This window comes from Aotus nancymaae, unplaced genomic scaffold, assembly GCF_030222135.1.
Source record: "Aotus nancymaae isolate 86718 unplaced genomic scaffold, 86718_ANA_hifiasm-v0.15.2.pri h1tg000106l, whole genome shotgun sequence".
Classification (NCBI taxonomy): Eukaryota; Metazoa; Chordata; class Mammalia; order Primates; family Aotidae; genus Aotus; species Aotus nancymaae.
The window spans coordinates 566,061-586,223 of NW_026988521.1; the positions used below are offsets into that span (position 1 = coordinate 566,061).

General features: G+C 51.8%; 2 non-coding genes and 1 pseudogene across 2 annotated transcripts; all 3 read right to left on the minus strand.

Moving 5' to 3' along the window:
- Nucleotides 1-2,401: 2,401 nt before the first annotated feature.
- LOC105705258 (ephrin type-B receptor 4-like) overlaps nt 2,402-20,163 on the minus strand; it is a 32,763-nt pseudogene continuing 15,001 nt past the window's right edge.
- Nucleotides 8,115-8,221, minus strand: LOC135272155 (U6 spliceosomal RNA). The gene has a single exon (XR_010340247.1). It is a non-coding gene; the product is annotated as a U6 spliceosomal RNA (small nuclear RNA).
- LOC135272157 (U6 spliceosomal RNA) lies at nt 11,153-11,259 on the minus strand. The gene has a single exon (XR_010340249.1). It is a non-coding gene; the product is annotated as a U6 spliceosomal RNA (small nuclear RNA).

Genomic DNA, 20,163 nt, shown 5'->3' on the forward strand with positions numbered 1-20,163 from the left:
TGTAGATATAGTTTAAAGAACACATAAGTCTTTACATGTATGGAAGCCTTTTTATATTATTATTTTAATACCTAGCAATACTTCTACCTTGTGTATATTTACTCTGTATCATTGTAGATAGATATAACATATATAGATATAGATGTAGACAAGCAGACAGATAAACACAGGCAAAGAGTATTATCTGAGATACCTATGGAAGTATTCAGTATACATTCAATATTTCCCAACAGATGCTTTCAATTCTCCAGCCTATCCTAAGGGCACAGATCTTGTGTTTCTTCCCTGCTGTATGGCTCAATACCGTCCCAGGATGGAACTCAACCACAGAATTTTGTACATATAAACATAAGCTTCACCCTTAGGCAAAAGGTCCAGGAAGTGAGTGAGCTGTGCTGTCATATAAGGTGTCATGTCCCACTCAGCATCTCAGGGCCCTGTGCTTTTTCTTGAGGGATGTCAAGACATTTCTGCCTGCACCCTTGGACATTCCTTTGATTGGTAATTGCTTCAGCATCTCCCTTTTTCACTCTCTGGTATTGATTCTGTTTGGATTTTTTTTAAAAAAGGGAATTGTGTATTGACACTTGGAGGTATTTAAGACTGGAAGTAGATGGCATTAAGACAGCTGTGCATCGATGTAGGTGATGAGGGGGATGGAGGCAGCAAACCATCATGGCATGTGTGTACCTACAACAATCCTGAAAGATCTACACATGTACTCCAGAACTTAAAGTATAATTACAAAAAAAAGACAGCTGTGCATCATGCCTAGCCAGGTGACTGGGGTTGACAGGGCTGTGGGTATGCACAAATCCCTCTCTGAGGCCCTTCCCCTTCTGAACTTGAAGCCAGGCACACAGTGGGCAGGAGCCAGGGAGGAGGGGCTGCCCCTCGCACCCCCAAGTACCCGCCTGTGCTGCTGGAGCTCACATGCGCTTCACAGAGTGGGGGCTGAGGCTGGCTCAGCAGGAAGCGCCAGTGAGGTAGACAGGGCTCAGGCTTAAAAGGAGACCTCAGCAGGGCTTCTTACCTGTGAGCTCTTCCCGCATCTGGGACCTGGGGACATGGTGGTGGCACTGCTTTTGTGTTAGATTCTTGTGGAGATCAAATATAATCATGTGTGCAGGAGCACCCTTTAGACCACAAAACTCTGCTTGGATGCAAAGCCAGAGTAACTACTCAAGAGATGAATCGTCGAGTTCAGACTCTTACAAGAACCCTGGATGCAGACCTCTTTTCCTTTCTTCTTTAGCCCTGTATAGATTCAGAAAACTAAATCATGGACTGAATTTCATCTCGCTCTTCATCACAGAGGCCTCTTCAGGCTCAGCCATGATTTCTCTGCACAAGGAGACTCAGGGTGGCTGCGGCTCCTTCAGGCCGGGCATGGGACAGAGCTGAGACTTCCTGCACACTCATTCATGTGCTCTGCACTTGGCATGCATCTGATTACATTCTCCACAGCCCTACTCAATGGTGGAGATACTGATGGCCTCATTTTCATCAGGAGAGGGTGGAAGGTCACAGGCGCATCCTGTGCTCAGACCCACTCCACAATCAGCTGCAGCTGGGGTGTTCGTGTCTGCGTGGGTTCCTTGAATCCCCTTCAACCCCACGGAGCCCTAGGTTTCCTTGTTCTCCCTAGAAGCATCTGTTGATTCTCCCTCTCAGGAGGATCGAGGCTCTCTGTGAGCCTGCATCAGCCGTGCCAGACTCTGGGGTGCGATTGGGGGCTCCAGTGGCAGAGATGGCATCATGCATTGTCAGAGTGGGCCCCCTCCCTGATGTTCTCTCTTGGCACAAAGCTAGCACAGACCCCAGAAAATTTGCAGCTTTGCTTCTGCCCCATCTGAGAACCTTGGCCTTCCGGGAATATTCCTGAAACCAGTCTGCACTCTGTCCAAAATTTTACCACTACATTGTGAGGCTGCCTCATGGCTCCCTGCCAGGCCCCTGTAAACACGGCTCTGTCCATTTCTCATGACTGGAGAGTGTGTACACAGGGCTTGGGAGGCCGTCCTTGCAGATGGTATTCTTTCAGAATCCATGGGTTCTTCCAGACCAGAGCAGGACAGGCTCTCTTCAGCTGGCCCCGAGTGGGCCGCAAGGGATGGAGTCTTTCTCTGCTCCCTCCAGCCTCCGGGCCTGGTTCCTCCCTCTACTTCCTGCTCCCAGGGGCCCCATGTAGAGTGTGCCTGCTTTTCTCCCTGCACGCCTGCTCTGAGCCATCCACTGCACTTTAGAGTACATGGGTCTGGAGCCTCCCAGCACCTGGTTTGGACCCTGCAGTCCTCCCTACCCTTTTCTTAAGTCCCAGGCATCCAGTCCCCTCTCTCTGTGGTGTGCACACGAGCAGCTGAGAGTGAGCACTCCAGGGGCCACCTCTGGGCCTGGCTTCTTACACGGGCCTGCAGAGCAAACACAACAGGGACTGCTGAGGGCCTGTTCGGGATGCCATGTGGGTAGGTGGGGATTGGGGCAGATGCCCCTCTGCCCTCCAGAATACAGGTGGGGAGCCAGGAGGAGAGCTGATGGACACAGGGTCACAGAGTCACGATGAGAGGCCAGAAGGAAGAGCAAAGCTGGGTTTAGCCTGGGGCAGTGAGGGATGGCGGGTCTGATGATGCACAGGAAGCTCTCTGGGTCAGATGCTTGGCCTATGAAGCCTGAGGAGGAAAGAGCGCTGCTGTCTGCAGGATGAGGAGGAGCAGGGCATGGGGGGCTGCATGGGGTGGGGTGGGGGCAGGAAAAGCAGAGTGTGGCTGAGGTGGCCTCCTGTGAGCACAGCGGGAGGCCCAGGCCAAGGGTCAGTGTGTGTGGATGAGTTTGCATTTTCAGACTAATCTGATGACAGGGAAGAGATGGGCTTGTGTTTGTCCCATGGAGAGGTAAGTGTGCTGGGCAGGGGAGAGGCAGGGAGCTGGCAGGGACTGTGCTCATGGGAGACAGTGGCTCAGCATTGGACCAGGTCCCCGTGCTGGGGCAGAGAGCCTGAAGCCTGTGAGTTGTCCCGGAGGTCTTACTGAGGGGCTGCATGTGGTGGGAACAGCAAAGGGGTCAGGAAGGACCCTTGGTTCTGGCTTGGGGTTGGGAGGTGGCGGGGTGGTGTCTTTCCCAGAGCAGGGGCAGGATCCAGGCCTCTCTCATCAGCTTCGGGCTGGGGCGCTCCCTGCCTGGAGCCTTGGGCCCCTGGTCTGACCCCTTCTCTTGCCTCCCCTCAGAGCTTGCTTGGTTCCTGCGGCTCCCGTCACCCCGGGTGCTGACCTAAGTTAGTTTTCACTGTTTCAGGCCCTCACTCAGGAATGGACCCTCAACTGCCGGCATTCCCAGCACCTCCCTCCAAAGGTACCTCCTCCAGGCAGGCTCTCACCTGGAGGGCAGACCCACAGGACCCCCGGCTTCCCTCCCGTCTGATTGCTGCAGAGATGCCCTGTGGAGAGTGGTAGCCCAGGGCACAAGGAGCGTGCCAGTCATGGTGTGAGCTGGCCTCTCTGCCCTGGAGGACCAGAGCATGGCAGAACTAGTGGAGGTTGCCCAGGCCTCCCATGCCCACTGCTGGCACCACCTGTGCCTGGGCAGGCTGGCCCCTCACAGGCCTCATCCCAAATCTCCGCAGGTGCTTTTCTACACTCAGTGGTGACCTTTTGTCTTTGGTAAACAATGTTTTGGAAACTGGAGCCTCTCTTGGGTGACAACTGGTGAAACAGGAGCCAGCCTGTATCTGAGAGGCTCTGCTGGATGGGCAGGAGGGAGCGCACATGGGCCTTGCTTCTCCCTGCCCAGCTGCGGGATTGGTGGGTGTGCCCTGGCTGGGGTGTGGTGGCTCTTCCTGTGCTCTGCTGGACAGTCAGCCACCATGTGCTCATGATGTGTCCTTCAGGCCATGCCTGCCAAAAATGAGGCATCCCTATTCTGTGGGTAGCAAGCTTGCCATCCACAGAACCCCTTCAGCTTGGGCCTTTGCCCAGCCCCAGTGTGTATGATTCACCTTCTGGGCCAGCAGCAGAGCCTGGTGTGCACTGCAGTGCCTGTCCATCTTGTGGGAGCTGTAGGCCCCTGCCCCGTGGTCTATGTCAGGGACCCTCTCTGCACCCCATTCTGTCTGTGGCCCTTTTCAGCTCTCTCCTCTGTGCGTGTGACAAGCAGACATGTAGAACAACCTTCCTTCAGCTTCTGCAGACCCCCTGATGAAGTGTGAGGGGGCGAAGATGGGTCCACCTCCTTCTGCCCCTGGGGGCTACAGTGCATGCTCTGTGTAGGCTTGGGGCTGGGGGGAGGCTGATTGTGCCCCGTGGTGGAAGTCGGGCTGTGTCCTTGTGCTTCTCTTCCTGACAGATACTTGTAATGAGTCAGTTGTTTGGCAGTGGCTGGGCTTGGCCTGACTGGGGTGTCTGCCCTCCAGCACTGTGGGAGCACTCCCTGGAGGTCAAGCACGGCTGTGTCCTAGGGGACACGGCAGCCTCCCATACATCACTCGGTCACTTGAGGCGGGACCTTATTCATCTGTAAAGTGGAGAAGTTAAAAAATTATGTGTGTGGTGGGTTTTGATCTATGTTCCTCAGATCTCCAAGAATAAGGGTACTTTTAGGGATTTTGCAGGAGTTCAAATACAATTGCCTGAATATTTTTCTATTTTGAGGTCAGTGTCCTTACTAAAGAACACTGTGCACATGTACTGATGTCTTCCCCCATCAGAGGCCGCCAGCGAGCTAAGGAACACTGGGTTAGAACAGGGGCAGTCATGGAAATAGAACCTTCACATAATCCCCTGCCTGTGTGTGAACATCGTGCTCTCATGTTACTGATTAAAAGGCTGTCTTCATTTCAGCTCTTATAACAAAAATATCATAGACTGGGGCTCTGGACAAACATTCATTTCTCACAGTTCTGGAACTGAGAAGTCCAAGATGGCATCACTGGCAGGTTTGGGCTCTGATGAGGCCTCTCCTCCTGGTTTGCAGATGGCTGGCTCCGGCCCTCCCAGGGCACAGAGGGAGAAAGGAAGCAGCGCTCTCATGTCCCTTCCAAGGATGCTCAGCCCATCAGGAGGGCTCCACCTCCATGTCCTGATTACCTCCTACAGGCCCCATTCTCACACGGCATCACATCAAGATGAGGGCTTAGACACACAATTCTGGGGTCATAAGCATTCAGTTCACAGCAGAGGTTGTGCTTAGCTTAGAATTTTTCTGATTTTTGCCTCTGGGCCTGGGCATGGCTATTGCACATGTGTACCGTGTGTTTACACACCAGGCATGATTCTGGCATTGCATCTGCGGTGCAATGCCCCTCCATACACCATCCCAAACATTGACTCAGGGTCCATAGAGGGCGACTGCGCCTCCTCAGATGCACAGCACCAACCTGTCCAGACCTTTCTCAGAGCCGGTCTCTCATGGCAGCCTCTCAGTGGTCTTCTGCAGTCCAGGACCCCAGGGTTTCTAGAGGGATGCTTGTTTTTATTGTTTTTCCCATGCCTTGGTGAGTGATCAGGCTGAGTTGGGCATTCGGAGAAGGTAGGAAAAAAGCATGTGAAATGCATGGGTCATGCGTGGGAAGGGCCGGATAAACAGTGCCTTGAAGGAGCTCATTAAAATGTCTCCTGCTTCCTTGGAACATGCCCTCTCCTTTCATTGTTCCTTGAGAACATATTCTTAGGCTGAGACTTTTCTGATAGAGATTGAAGTGGCCTGCAGTGGCTGGTCTCAGTGCAGAGGTGGCATTGCAAAACTCAGTTCTGGTTTCTTTCAGTAGATGTTGTCTCAAAAAGTGATTGATAAACATGCCCAGCTTTTGCTTTAAGAACTGAGACTACACTCAGAACTCCTAAGGTTCACAGCAATGCCAGTGAACCTTAGAGTTCAACTTAAGCATGAAACTAGAGGCTTCATTTTTTATGGGTTTTCCCTTCTTTCCTTCAGAAAAAAAGGCTGAGGTTGTACAAAGAGAACATTCCCAAGAGAGAAAATCGACCAGCGTGGGGTGCTTATGTTAGGGGTCAGCGTTCTGGGATTTGGCTTCCTGAATGCTTCTCAACTGTAGAGAAGTCAGTGTTGGGGTCTGGGGAGTGGGGGCCAAGACCTTTCTGACCCAAAAGCCTGTGTTGTCACCCATTTGCACACTTGGATGGGAAGGGCTACGTGTTGGCCACAGTTTGAGAAACTAGTTTGGGGGCTTCTGGGCTGGATTCTGGAAGCATCTGAAGACGGGATGCTGGGGAAGCATCTGAAGATGGGATGCCGGGGCAGTGTATTCCAGCCCTTCTCTCCACTCAAGGACTTTGCTCTTAACTGTCTGTGCTGTCCTGTTTCCTCCCTGTCCTGGACGTCCCTGGAGGATGCAAGCACTCTTTGACTCTATGGCCACTTTGTAAACAAACCCCAGACAGCTCCTTAACTTCCTGTCTACCCCAGCTCAGCCCCATTCTCTATTCTTTGCAGCTGATCAACCATCCTGAGAGGCTGTGCATGCTTTCTGTCTTCCCTCCTCTCCTGGTCCCCAGCCCTTTGTGTAGGCTCCTCCTGGCTTATGTGTCCGCTTCAGTCCTTGCTCCTTGCACCTGATGGGTAACCCTCATGTCTCCTGGCTGGGTGGGAGCACACCAAGCTCCTTCCACTGCCTGCCTGAAGCTGGTGACAGATCACTCCCAAGCTCTGAATGATTCCATCTGTCTCAACCCACCCAGCAGACGCTCACTCTGGCTCCCCCTGACTTCAGTTTCCTTCCTGCATGGCTCCTCATGTAAGGAAGCATCTACTCTCTTGTCTGTTTATGGTCTGTCTTCTGCCCCAGTCAGTTATGAAGTTGTCACCTCTCAACTCCACACTTCCTTTTCTGTGCACAGCTTTGCAGGGCTGGGACCTGCAGCCCATGTTCCTGTTTTGACAGCTGGTGCCTTTCTGCAGCCCTGACACAAGGGAACTAGAGAGAGCCCCTCGGAGAGGTTGCAGGAATGGCCTGGCTCTGCCCTTGCAGGTGGCCACACTGCAGAGACGCTGACTCTGCCCTCCAGCAGCAGATCCCAGCCTGCATTTTCTTTTTTTATTTATTTTTGAGACAGAGTTTTGTTCTTGTCACCTAGGCTGCAGTACGGTGGCAGGATCCTGGCTCACTGCAACCTCTGCTTCCCAGTTACAACTGATTCTCTTCCCTCAGCCTCCTGAGTAGCTGAGATTACAGGTCCTCACCACCACGCTCAACTAAGTTTTTGTATTTTTAGAAGAGGCCGGATTTCATCATGTTGGCAGGCTGCTTTCGAACTGCTGACCTCAGGTGACCAACCCACCTCAGTCTCCCTAAGTGCAGGGATTACAGGCGTGAGCCGCCAAATCTGGCCTTAACTTTATTTGCTTATTAATGTATTTAATTTTTTTTAAAGACGAGGTTTCACCATGTAGGTCACACTGGTCTTGAACTCACAACCTCAGGTAATCCGCCCGCCTTGGTTGCCAAAGCGCTTGGATTACAGGCAGGAGCCACCATGCCCGGCCAACTTTATTTTTAAGAATCAGAGAGATTGGGCCAGGCGCTGTGGCTCATGCCAGTAATCCTAGCACTTTAGGAATCCAAAGTGGGTGGATCATCTCAGGTCTGGAGTTCAAGATCAGCCTGGCCCTCATGGTGAAACCCCATCTTAGAAAAAAAAAAAAAAATCTTCTGGGCGCGGTTGCTCATGCCTGTAATTCCACGTACTCAGGAGGCTGAGGCAGGGGAATTCCTTGAACCCAGGAGGTGGAGGTTGTGGTGAGCCGAGATCCCGCCATTGCACTCCAGTCTGGGTAACAAGAGTGAAGCTACTTCTCAAAAAAAAAAAAAAAAAAAAAAATCAGAGAGATCAGTGTCTACAATTGTAAAAACGAGGAGCTGGATAAATCCCCCCTGCCCCGCCTTTTTATGAGATACAGTTTCCCTCTTGTCACCCAGGCTGGAGTGCAATGGTGCGATCTTGGCTCATTGCAACCTCTGCCTCCTTGGTTCAAGTGATTCTCCTGCCTCAGCCTCCCAAGTAGCTGGGTTTGCAGGTGTCCACCACCGTGCCCAGCTAATTTTCTTTTTTTCTTTTAACTTTAAATTCAAATTTCTGTTTATTTGATTTTTAAAAACAAACAAAAAAAATATGGAATGCTTCATGAATTTGCATGTCATCCTTGCGCAGGGGCCATGCTAATCTTCTCCGTATCTTTCCAATCTTAGTGTATGTGCTGCCGAAGCAAGCACATGCCCAGGTAATTTTTAATTTATTTTATTTTATTTACAAAGAATGGGTTTCACTATGTTGGTCAGGCTAGTCTTGAACCTCTGGCCTCATGATCCGCCCATCTCAGCCTTCCAAAGTGCCAGGATTACAGGTGGGGGCCACCGTGTCCAACTTAATTTTTGTTGTTGTTGTTGTTGTTGTTGTTTTAAAGACAAGGTTTCACCATGTTGGTCAGGCTGGTCTTGAACTCCCGACCTAAGGTGATCCACCTGCCTTGAACTCCAAAGAACTTGGATTACAGGCCTGAGTCACTAGGCCTGGCCAATTTTTGTATTTTTATTAGAGACCAGATTTCACCATGTTGGCCGGCTGGTCTTGAACTCCTGACCTCAGGTGATCCACCCGCCTGTGCCTCACAAAGTGCTGGGATTATAGGCAAGAGCCTCCATGCCCAGCCCTGTAAATCTTTTAATCTACAAACTTTCTCAAAAATTAAGATTATGGCCCAGCGCAGTGGGTCACACCTGTAATCCCAACACTTTGGGAGGCAGACACAGGTGGATCACGAGGTCAGCAGTTCAAGGCCAGCCTGACCAACATGGTGAAAGCCTGTCTCTACTAAAATACAAAAATTAGCCGGATATGGTGGTGTGCATCTGTAATCCCAGCTACTCGGGAGGGTGAGGAAGGAGGATCACTTGAACCCAGATGGCGAAGGCTGCAGTGAGCCGAGATCGTGCCACTGCACTCCAGCCTGGGTGACAGAGCAAGAGTCTGTCTCAAGAAAAAGAAGCTTATATTTGTTTATTTTTTTTTACAGAAATGATCTTGCTCTGTCCGTCAGGCTGGAGTGCAGTGGTGCAATCGTAGCTTACTGCAGCCTCCCACTTCTAGGCCTTAAGCAATCCTCCCACCTCAACTTCCTGAGTAGCTAGGACTACAGGTGCACAGCACGACGCCCAGCTAAATTTTTGTTGAGATGGGATCTTGTTCTGTCACCCTGGCTGGTTTCAAACTCCTAGCCGCAAACGATATTCCTTTCTTAGTCTCCCAAAATGCTGGGATTTCAGGGGTGAGCCACTGTGACCAGTCTAAACATTATTATTTAATTATTTCTTTTTTTATGTATTTTTGAGACAGAGTTTTGTTCTTGTTGCATAGGCTGCAGTACGGTTTCAGGATCTTGGCTCACTGCAACCTCTGCCTCCCAGTTTAAAGTGATTCTCTTCCCTCAGCCTCCTGAGTAGCTGAGATTACAGGTCCTCACCACCATGCTCAACTAATTTTTGGTATTTTTAGAAGAGATAGAGATTCATCATGTTGGCCAGGCTGCTTTCGAACTGCTGATCTCAGGTGTTACACCCACCTCAGTCTCCCAAAGTGCATATATTATAGGCGTGAGCCCTCACACCCAGCCTTAACTTTATTTTTTAATTAATTTATTTTTTTAAAGACTGGGTTTCACCGTGTTGGTCAGGCTGGTCTTGAACCCACAACCTCAGGTGATCCGCCCCCTTTGGTCTCCAAAGTGCTTGGATTACGGGCATGAGCCACCATGCCTGGCCAACTTTATTTTTAAAAATCAGAGAGATTGGGCTGGGCACTGTGGCTCACGCCAGTAATCGTAGCACTTTGGGAGGCTGAAGTGGGTGGATCACCTGAGATCACTAGTTAGATCAGCCTGGCCGTTAAGGTGAAACCACAACTTATTAAAAAAAAAAAAAATCTGCCAGGCGCGGTGGCTCACGCCTGTAATACCAGCAGTTTGGGAGGGTGAGGCGGGTGGATCACGAGGTCAAGAGATCGAGACCATCCTGGTCAACATGGTGAAAGCCCGTCTCTACTAAAAATACAAAAAATTAGTTGGGCATGGTGGCGCGTATCTGTAATCCCAGGTACTCCAGAGGCTGAGGCAGGAGAATTGCCTGAACCCAGGAGGCGGAGGTTGCGGTGAGCCGAGATTGTGCCATTGCACTCCAGCCTGGGTTACAAGAGCGAAACTCCGTGTCAAAAAAAAAAAAAAAATCTTCCGGGCGCGGTGGCTGATGCCTGTAATTCCGACTACATTGCAGGCTGAGGTAAGAGAATTGCTTGAACCCAGGAGGTGGAGGTTGTGGTGAGCCGAGATCGCGCCATTGCACTCCAGCCTGGGTTACAATAGCGAAACTCTGTTTCAAAAAAAAAAAAAAAAATCTTCGGGCGCGGTGGCTCACGCCTGTGATCCCAGCACTTTTGCAGGCTAAGGCGGGTGGATCACGAGGTCAAGAGATCGAGGACATCCTGGTCAAAATGGTGAAACCCTGTCTCTACTAAAAATAGAAAAAAGTAGCTGGGCATGGTGGCACGTGCCTGTAATCCCAGGAACTCAGGAGGCTGAGGCAGGAGAATTGCCTGAACCCGTGAGGCGGAGGTTGCAGTGAGCCGAGATCTTGCCATTGCACTCCAGCCTGGATAACAAGAGCGAAATTCCGTCTCAAAAAAAAAAAAAAAAAAAATCCTCCAGGCACGGTGGCTCACGCCTGTAATTCAAGCTACTCGGGAGGCTGAGGCAGGAGAACTACTTGAACCCAGGAGGCGGAGGTTGCGGTGAGCCGAGATCGCACCATTGCACTCCAGCCTGGGTAACAAGAGCGAAACTCCTTCTAAAAAAAAAAAAAAAAAAAAAAAAAAATCAGAGAGTTCAGTGTCCACACTTATAAAAACGAGGTGCTAGATAAATCCCCCCTGATCCACCTGTTTATGAGATAGAGTTTCCCTCTTGTCACCCAGCTGGAGTGCAATGGTGCGATCTTGGTTCATTGCAACCTCTGCCTCCTTGGTTCAAGCGATTCTCCTGCCTCAGCCGCCCAGGTAGCTGGGTTTACAGGTGTCCACCACCGTGCCCAGCTAATTTTCTTTTTTTTTTAACTTTAAATTTAAATTTATTTTTATTTGATTTTTAAAAACAAAAAAAAAATATGGAATGCCTCATGAATTTGCATGTCATACTTGCACAGGGGCCATGCTAATCATCTCTGTATCATTCCAAGCTTAGTGTATGTGCTGCCGAAGCGAGCACGTGCCCAAGTAATTTATTAATTTATTTTATTTTATTTTATTTTATTTTACAGAGAATGGGTTTCACTATGTTGGTCAGGCTAGTCTCGAACCTCTGGCCTCATGATCCGCCCTCCTCAGCCTTCCAAAGTGCTGTCATTACAGGCTTGGGCCACCGTTTCCAACTTAATTTTTGTGTTTCTTTTTTGTTGTTTAAAGATGAGGTTTCGCCGGTCGCGGTGGCTCACGCCTGTAATCCCAGCATTTTGGGAGGCCGAGGAGGGTGGATCATGAGGTCAAGAGGTCGAGACCATCCTGGTCAACATGGTGAAACCCCGTCTCTACTAAAAATACAAAAAATTAGCTGGGCACGGTGGCGCGTGCCTGTAATCCCAGCTACACAGGAGGCTGAGGCAGGAGAATTGCCTGACCTCGGGAGGCAGAGGTTGCGGTGAGCCGAAATCGCGCCATTGCACTCCAGCCTGGGTAACAAGAGTGAAACTCTGTCTCAAAAAAAAAAAAAAAAAAAAAAAAATAGGCCGGGTGTGGTGGCTCACGCCTGTAATCCCAGTACTTTGGGAGGTCAAGGTGGGTGGATCACCTGAGGTCAGGCGTTCAAGACCAGCCTGTCCATCATGGTGTAACCCCATCTTAAAAAAAAAAAAAAAAAACAAAGTTAAAATAAAAAAAAAGCAGCAAGCCACTGGCCCCGCATATTAAAAATAATCTGTTACCTCGAATCCTCAAAGTCCTGCATGAAGGTTCATGAGATTCCCCTTTTACTGAGTGAGGAAATGGGGGCTCAGGGGTCAGGTTGTTGCTAAACGTTGAGCCTGCAGTGAGCTGTTTTGTTTTGTTTTTTGAGAAGGAGCCTCGCTCTGTCACCCAGGCTGGAGTGCAGTGACACAATCTCAGCTCACTGCACCCTCCCCCTCTGAGGTTCAACCAATTCTCCTGCCTCAGCCTCCTGAGTAGCTGGGATTACAGGCATGCACCACCACACACAGCTAACTTTTGTATTTTTAGTAGAGATGGGATTTCAGCATGTTGGCCAGGGTGATCTTGAACTCTTTTATTTATTTATTATTTATTTATTTATAATAGAGACGGGGTTTCACCTTGTTGGTCAGGGTGGTTTCGAACTCCTGTCCTCAGGTGATCCACCCACCTCAGCTTCCCAAACTGCTGGGATTTCAGGCATGAGCTACCATGCCAGGCCAGATCTTGAACTCTTGACCTCAAATGATCTTCCTGTGTTGGCCTCCCAAAGTGCTGGAATTACAGGGTGAGCCACCGCACCCGGCCATGCAGTGAACTTTGATCGCGCCACTACTCCAGCCTGGGGGGACCGAGTGAACTGGGCCGGACTTCACACTCAGCTGCTGGTTTTTGGTTTGACATCCTACGTTCCCTCCTCTTTAGGGTGTGCCGTGTGATTGACAGAAAGGAGGACATGAACATGGGACTCTAGCCGGGCACGGTGGCTCATGCCTGTAATCCCAGCACTTTGGGAGGCCGAGGTGGGCTAATCATGAGGTGAAACCTGGTCTCTACTAAAAATACAAAAAATTAGCTGGGCGCAGTGGCACACACCCGTAATCCCACCTACTCGGGAGGCTGAGTCATGAGAATCGCTTGAACCCAGGAGGCAGAGGTTGCAGTGAGCCGAGATTGCGCCACTATACTCCAGCCCGTGCAAAACTCCATCTCAAAAAAAAAGGCACTTTTGGGTCTTTCCAGCAACTTTGGGGGTCTTTCCAACCCCCCACCCTCACCCCCTTCCCCAGGCTTACCATCCAGTTGGGTCTGGCTGTGATGCTCCTGGCCAAAGGGCTCGTAGCTGGCCTCAGAGCGTGCCCGCACCTGCACCAGGTAGCTGGCTCACTGCTTCAGCCCCCGCAGCTCTGCCCGGTTTTGATGTCTTCAGGAACCGTACGCTGCTGGGACCCTCGGCGCCCTGTCCAGGAGAAGGAGGGGACTGGCTGTCACCCGGGGCCCAAGTTCCTGCTGCTCTTCTTGCCTCCTCCCCCTCACCCTGCACTCACATCACTAGCCTGCCTGGCAGCTGGTGAGGCCTTTGGGAGAACTTACGTGTGCAAGCCATGTGCTGTGCATTCATAATATCTTTTTTTTTTTTTCAAAGACAAGGTCCCACTCTGTCACTCAGGCTGGAGTGCAGTGACCCAAACACAGCTCACTGCAGCCTCAACCTCCTGGGCTCAAGTGATATTCCCACCTCAGCCTCCCAAGTAGCTGGGACCACAGGCACATGCCACCGTGCCTGGCTAATTTTTTTTGGTACAGAGTCTCACTCTGTTGCCCAGGCTGGAGTGCAATGGTCCGATCCTGGCTCACTGAAACCTCTGCCTCTTTTGTTCAAGTGATTTTCTCCTGCCTCAGCTTCCTAAGTAGCTGGGATTACAGGGACCCACCAGTGTGCCTCGCTAATTTTGGTATTTTTTGCAGAGATGAAGTTTCACCATGTTGGCCAGGCTGGTCTCGAACTCCTGACCCCAGGCATTCTACCTGCCTCGGTCTCCCAAAGTGCTGGGATTACAGGTGTCAGCCACTGTGCCCAGTCTAATTTTTTTTTTTTTCATTTTAAATTTTTTATAGACATGAGGTTTCACCATGTTACCCAGGCTGGCCTCAAACTCCTAGGCTCAAGCAGTCCGCCCGTCTCGGCCTCCCAAAGTGCTGGGTGTTACAGGCGTGGCCACCACACATGACCTGAGCCACTGTGCTGGCCACGTGTGCCTGGTACTGTTACAGTAACTATTATATAGATGAGGCAGCTGAGGCTCAGAAAGGCCAAAAGGCTTACCCAAGGCAGCCCAGAGAATCCATGGCAGAGCTGGAATTCAAATGCCTGCCAGGTGTCTGCAACACAGATATCCCAGCCAGGAGAGCACAACCCACTGCCCACCCACTCCCGGGGCACCGGTTGGCCTCACCTTCTCATGGTACTTGACCTCGTAATCCAGCACATCTCCACTGGGTGCCCGGGGAACAGCCCACGCCAAGCTCAAGCTGCTGGGTGAGGACCGCATCACCCGGATGTCGGATACTGCAGGGGGTACTGTGAGAGGCAGAGACATGGAACCCTTATGCATGCACGTCTGTCCTTTATCTTTTTAAATTTTTGTTTTCTTTTTTTTCGAGACAGAGTCTTGCTCTGCCACCCAGGCTGGAATGCAGTGGCACAATCTTGGCTCACTGCAACCTCCACCTCCCAGGTTCAAGCAGTTCTTCTGCTTCAGCCTCCCAAGTGGATTACAGGCACCCACCACTACACCTGGCTAATTTTTTTATTTTTAGTAGAGATACGGTTTCACTATGTTGGCTAGGTTGGTCTTGAACTCCTGACCTCAGGTGATCCACCCGCCTTGGCCTCCCAAAGTGCTAGGATTAAAGCGTGAGCCACAATGCCCAGCCCTAAATTTTTTATTTTTAGTAGAGACGGGTTTCACCATGTTGGCCAGGCTGGTCTTGAACTGCTGACCTCCTGATCAGCCTGGCCATGTCCCTTATCTTTTCCAGCACTTTCTCTGCTGGATATGCTTGTCTGTTTCCCCCCAGCTGTTTCAAGAATTCCTTCTGATTCTCTCTGCCCCCAGTCCCATTTGCAGAACTCTCCCACCCACCTTTCCGTCCTCCTTACCCTCTCTTTCTTATTCATTTATTTTGAGAGAGGGTCTGACTCTGCACCCAGGCTGGAGTGCAGTGGTGTGATCATAGCTCACTGCAGCCTCCAACACCCGGGACTCAAGTGATCCTCTCACCTCAGCCTCTTGAGCAGCTGGGACCACAGGTATGGATTGCCTCACCTGGGTGATCTTTTTATTTTTTGTAGAGACAAGATTTTCCTATGTTGCCCAGGCTGGTCTTGAACTCCAGGGTTCAAGTGATCTACCTGTCTCAGCCTCCAAAAGTGCTGGGATTACAGGAGTGAGCCACTGTGCCCACCCCTTGCCCCCAAAACCTTGACCGCTCACACTTCCTGGGAACCCCACTTCATGGCCCCTGCCTCTCCCCTTCAGGCTCTCAGTGACATCCCTCCCGCCGGACCACCAGCTGCCCCAGCCCCTAAGTCTCACCCTCTCGGTCCGTGGTGACATTGACAGGCTCAAATGGGATGGGCCCCATGGCTAAGGAGGACATCCCGTTCAACACAGTGACCTCAAAGGCATAGGTGAAGTCAGGACGCAGGCCTCGAACCATCACCCAGGGCTCCACCAGGTCCCGGGGACCGGGATCGAAGGTCAGGTCTCCCCCGCAGGGCGCGCATTCCAGGTGCAGGGAGGAGCCGTTCAGGTGGGAAACCACGCTCCATGGAGCTGAGGGAGGGGCTGCAGGAGACGGTGGGGGGGTGGGGGGGTGGTCAGGCAGAGGCCGACCTACTCCACAGTGGTGGGGAGAGGGCAGTGGAGGGGCCAGCAGCCATGCTGGCCTCTTGCCTTGGAGACAGCGGGCTTCACCTTGGAGCTAGGGAGCATCATGCCAGAGGCAAAGGGAGGAAGTCCAGGGAGGGTGGGGGCCATGTCGGGGTCCGCCTCAAGGGTCTCTGATCCCTCCCCAATGAACTGCACCTGGGTGCTGGTCACTTACTGGTGCAGGGCACACCCCAGGGGTCTGTGCATGCCTGGAAGTACCCAATGTGGCACTGGCAGACAGCTGATCCGATAGTGTTAGAATGGCTGTTGGCTGGGCATGGCTGGCAGGACTCTTCTCCAGACAGGGGCTTGAAGGTGCCCTGGGCACAGGCTGAGAGAGTGAGAGAGAAAGAAAGCATTCATCAACGGTATGCACAAAAACATCCATCTGCACGGTGGGCCTGGTGGCACAAGCCTGTAATGCCAGCACTTTGGGAGGCTGAGGCTGGAGGATCTCTTGAGCCAAGGGGTTCAAGACCAGCCTGGGCAAGGGTCAGGTGCAGCGGCTCACACCTGTAATCTCAGCACTTTGGGAGGCCAAGGTGGGTGGATCACGAGGTCAGGAGATCGAGACCATCCTGGCTAACACAGTGAAACCCCGTCTCTACTAATACAAAAAATTAACTGGTGTGGTGGTGGGCGCTGGTAATATCAGCTACTTGGGAGGCTGAGACAGGAAAATTGTTTGAACTGGGAAGTGGAATTACAGTGAGCAGAGATGGCGCCACTGCACTTCAGCCTGGGCAACAGAGTGAGATCCCATTTCTTAAAAAAAAAAAAAAAAAAAAGACTAACCTTGGTGACAGAGTGAGACCACAGCTCTTAAAAAAAAAAAAAAATCCAGCTGCTTTTAAGGCTGATGAAGTGCTAAGGTGGGAAAACAGAAGAAAGATCTCAAAACCTCACCTCTTAAGAGGAGAAAGGAGACTCTCTCCCCAGAGAAGTGGTCCTAACTTTTTTGACCCTGATATTGGCAGTCTGGTGAAGCCCACAGAAAGACCTCTACTCCAGATTATGACTTCAAACACACACCACAAAATACATAGCAATACCAGGGAAACCAATTAAGCTGAAATGCAATGACTGAAACATGAAGAAAAAAGTGTGGGCTACAACATTTGTGTTTCTTTATTAAGATGTAGCAGCAGGTCTCCTAACCTCTGTAGTACTGAAGTCATCATGAGCAAAAACAATGTTTTGAGATTCTCGAGGCACTTGGAATGGGCTGTAAATACCTGTGATTTTTTTTTTTTCCTAAGGAGGCTGAGGTGGGCAGATCACTTGAGGTCAGGAGTTCAAGATCTACCTGGCCAACATGGTGAAACCCCATCTCTACTAAAAATACAAAATTAGCTGGGCATGGTAATGCACTCCTGTAATCCCCGCTATTCGGGAGGTTGAGGCAGGAGAATCACTTGAACCTGGGAGGCGGAGGCTGCAGTGAGCTGAGATTGTGCCACTCACTGAACGCTAGCCTGGGCGACAGAGCAAGACTCTGTCTCAAAAAAAATGAAATTATTTTTTTTCTTCCATCAAAGCTCACAGATTCCCTAGAAAACCAGAGGGTAAGAAGCCCTTGTCTAGAGGGAAGGCTACGTGAGTATTCAGTATAAGCAAATTAGAGGAGACTCACAATGAACAAGTGGGGAGAACTTGATGGCTTTGTCTGGACACCAACAAGGTCCCCTCACAGGACAGTCCTGCAGCCCAGGCCAGCCACCCATGGTCAGCAAGCAGGGAAGTTGGCCAGGCTTCCAGAGAAGTCTGGAAATGAGAAAGAGCCCAGAAAACAGATCCACCCTCCAGTAACCTCAGGAGAGGGAAGAGCATTTAAAACGGAAACTTGGCCGGGTGTCGGCTCATGCCTGTAATCCCACTTTGGGAGGCTGAGTCGGGCAGATCCCGAGGTCAGAAGTTCGAGACTACCCTGCTTAACATGGTGAACCCAGTCTCTATTAAATATACAAAATTAGCTGGGCGTGGTGGTGTGTACCCGTAATCCCAGCTACTCCGGAGGCTGAGGCAGGGGAATCGCTTGAACCTGGTTGCAGTGAGCCAAGATCGCTCCACTGTACTCCAGCCTAGGTGACAGAGGGAGGCTCCATCTCAAAAACTAAATAAATAAAATGGAAACTTAAGAAATGGGTCTGGGCCAGGCATGGTGGCTTATGCCTGTAATCTACCACTTTAGGAGGCCAAGGCTGGTGGATCACGAGGTCAAGGGTTTGAGACCAGCCTGGCCAACATGGTGAAACCCTGTCTCTACTAAAAATACAAAATTAGCCGGGCATGGTGTGGGTGCCTGTAATCCCAGCTGCTCGGGAGGCTGAGGCTGGAGAATTGCTTGAACCCGGGAGGCGGAGGGTGCAGTGAGCCTAGACTATGCCATTGAATTTCAGCCTGGGCGACAGAGCAAGACACGGTCTCCAAAAACAAACAAACAAACAAACAAATGTGGGTCCAAGAGTGGAGTTCATGGCGTTTGTTCAGGACTCTCCCCCGCCCTGGATGAGCAGCATTCTCGGGAGAAGCTTCAGCTCTCACCTCGGCACTTGGTGTTCCCCTCAGCGGCCTCGAACCCTGGAGCACAGCTGCAGCCTGTGACCGGCTGCTCGGCCCACTGGCCGTCCTCACGGCAGTAGAGGCTGGGACTGGGGCCAGGGGCAGGGATGGCGTCCACCATGCAGCTCCCGGCCACGGGCACAACCAGCTCCCGAGGCACAGTCTCCGGGAAGCGGGTCAGGTTCACAGTCAGCTGGGCACACTTCTTGTAGAAGAGGTGCAGTGACAGCAGGGCCATGCAGGCGCCCTGGTCCTGGAAGGCCAGGTAGAAGCCAGACTTGCTGAGCGGTCCCAGGCGCAGCATCTTCACATTCACCTTCCCGGTGGCCTCAGCCCCAGGGCGCTTCCGGGTGAGATGCTCGGCGGCCACCGTGTCCACCTGCCAGGGTGGGGGAGACACACCGCTGCTGTCCCACTCCCTGAGGACCCAGCAGACTGTCATGTGCTTCCCAGCTCACCCTCCCTGACCTCCTCCATTCCTGTTCCAGAACCTTCCCCCACCTTCCCCAGGACACACTTTCTGCAGGCCCCCACACGTCCATTCATCCTTGCAAAGCTCCTGCAATGTGCCCAACCTCCAGCCTGCCCCCTGCCCTTTTCAGTCACTTGTTCTACAAACATTTACTGACACTGACGCCATGCCAGGCTTTGATCTCAGAGTCAAGGAGACAGAAATAAATGAATCCTAGGGAAGTTATCAAGTATCCCGAGGCCGGGCTTGGTGCCTCAGGCCTGTAACCCTAGCACTTTGGGAGGCCGAGGCAGGAGAATCGCTTGAGCCCAGGAGTTCGATACTAGCCTGGGCAACATAGCAAGACCCCATTTTAAAAATATAGCTATAAAATAAAAATAAACAGGCGGGGCATGGTGGCTCACACCTGTAATCCCAGCATTTTGGGAGGCCAAGGTGGGTGGATCACCTGAGGTCAGGAGTTCAAGACCAATCTGGCCAAGATAGTGAAACCCCATCTCTACTAAAAATACAAAAAAGAATTAGTGGGGCGTGGTGGTGTGCACCTGTAATCTCAGTGGAGCTGGGACAGAGAATTGCTTGAAAGAGGAAAGGAGGTGGAGGTTGCAGTGAGCCAAGATTGAGACACTGCACTCCAGCCTGGGTAACAGAGTGAGACTCCGTCTCAAAAATTTAAAAAATTAAAACAAAAGTTAATAAAGCGAAATGAGTGCCGAGACAGACAGGTGGGCAGAGCTCTGCAGGACCGCAGGGAAGAATCTGCCAAGGCGGCACAGGCAAGATCTCGGAGCTGGAATCTGGAAGACAAGTAGGGCTGTGAGAGGCAGAGAGAAGGCCCCTAGGTGGAGGCTGCTGCAAAGTCCGGAGCTAGAAACCAGCCAGGGGCAGTCAGGGAACGGAGCAGCTCAGTGTGGCTGGAGCGTGCTGGGGTAGGGTGGCCGAGGTGACTGGAGGCATCAGGCCTGGGTCTCCCTGGGGGCCTGGCCAGGCAGCCCCTGGATATTCTGCTGCTCCACCCAGAAGACCACCTGCTTCCCTCCCCATAGCTCAGCCTCCTGCTTCCAGCCCCCAGTGCCCTGACCAGAGGCCTGGGAACCGCATCGGCTGCCCTCTAGGCCATGGGCCTGCTCGCTAGGAATCCCACCTTGGCTGTGGCTGAGCCCCTGGGGTGCCCAGGTACCTTGATGTAGTGGTTCTCCATCCAGGCGGGCATGAGGGTCGTGGCCGCGTCCACCTCGCTCTCATAGTAGAAGATGGTGAAAGTCTCTTTACAGGAGTGCCTGGCCCGAGGCAGGGACAGACACTCCAGCATGGTGAAGCTCAGTGTGGCGTACACGTGGACGGCACCCCGACGGGGGACCCAGCCCGTGCGGAGCCAGTGGGCCTGGCCCGGGCACGCTGTGCTGCTCCTCATCCAGGCCGCTCAGCTCCTCCCACTGCAGAGAAGGGGGTCAAGTCA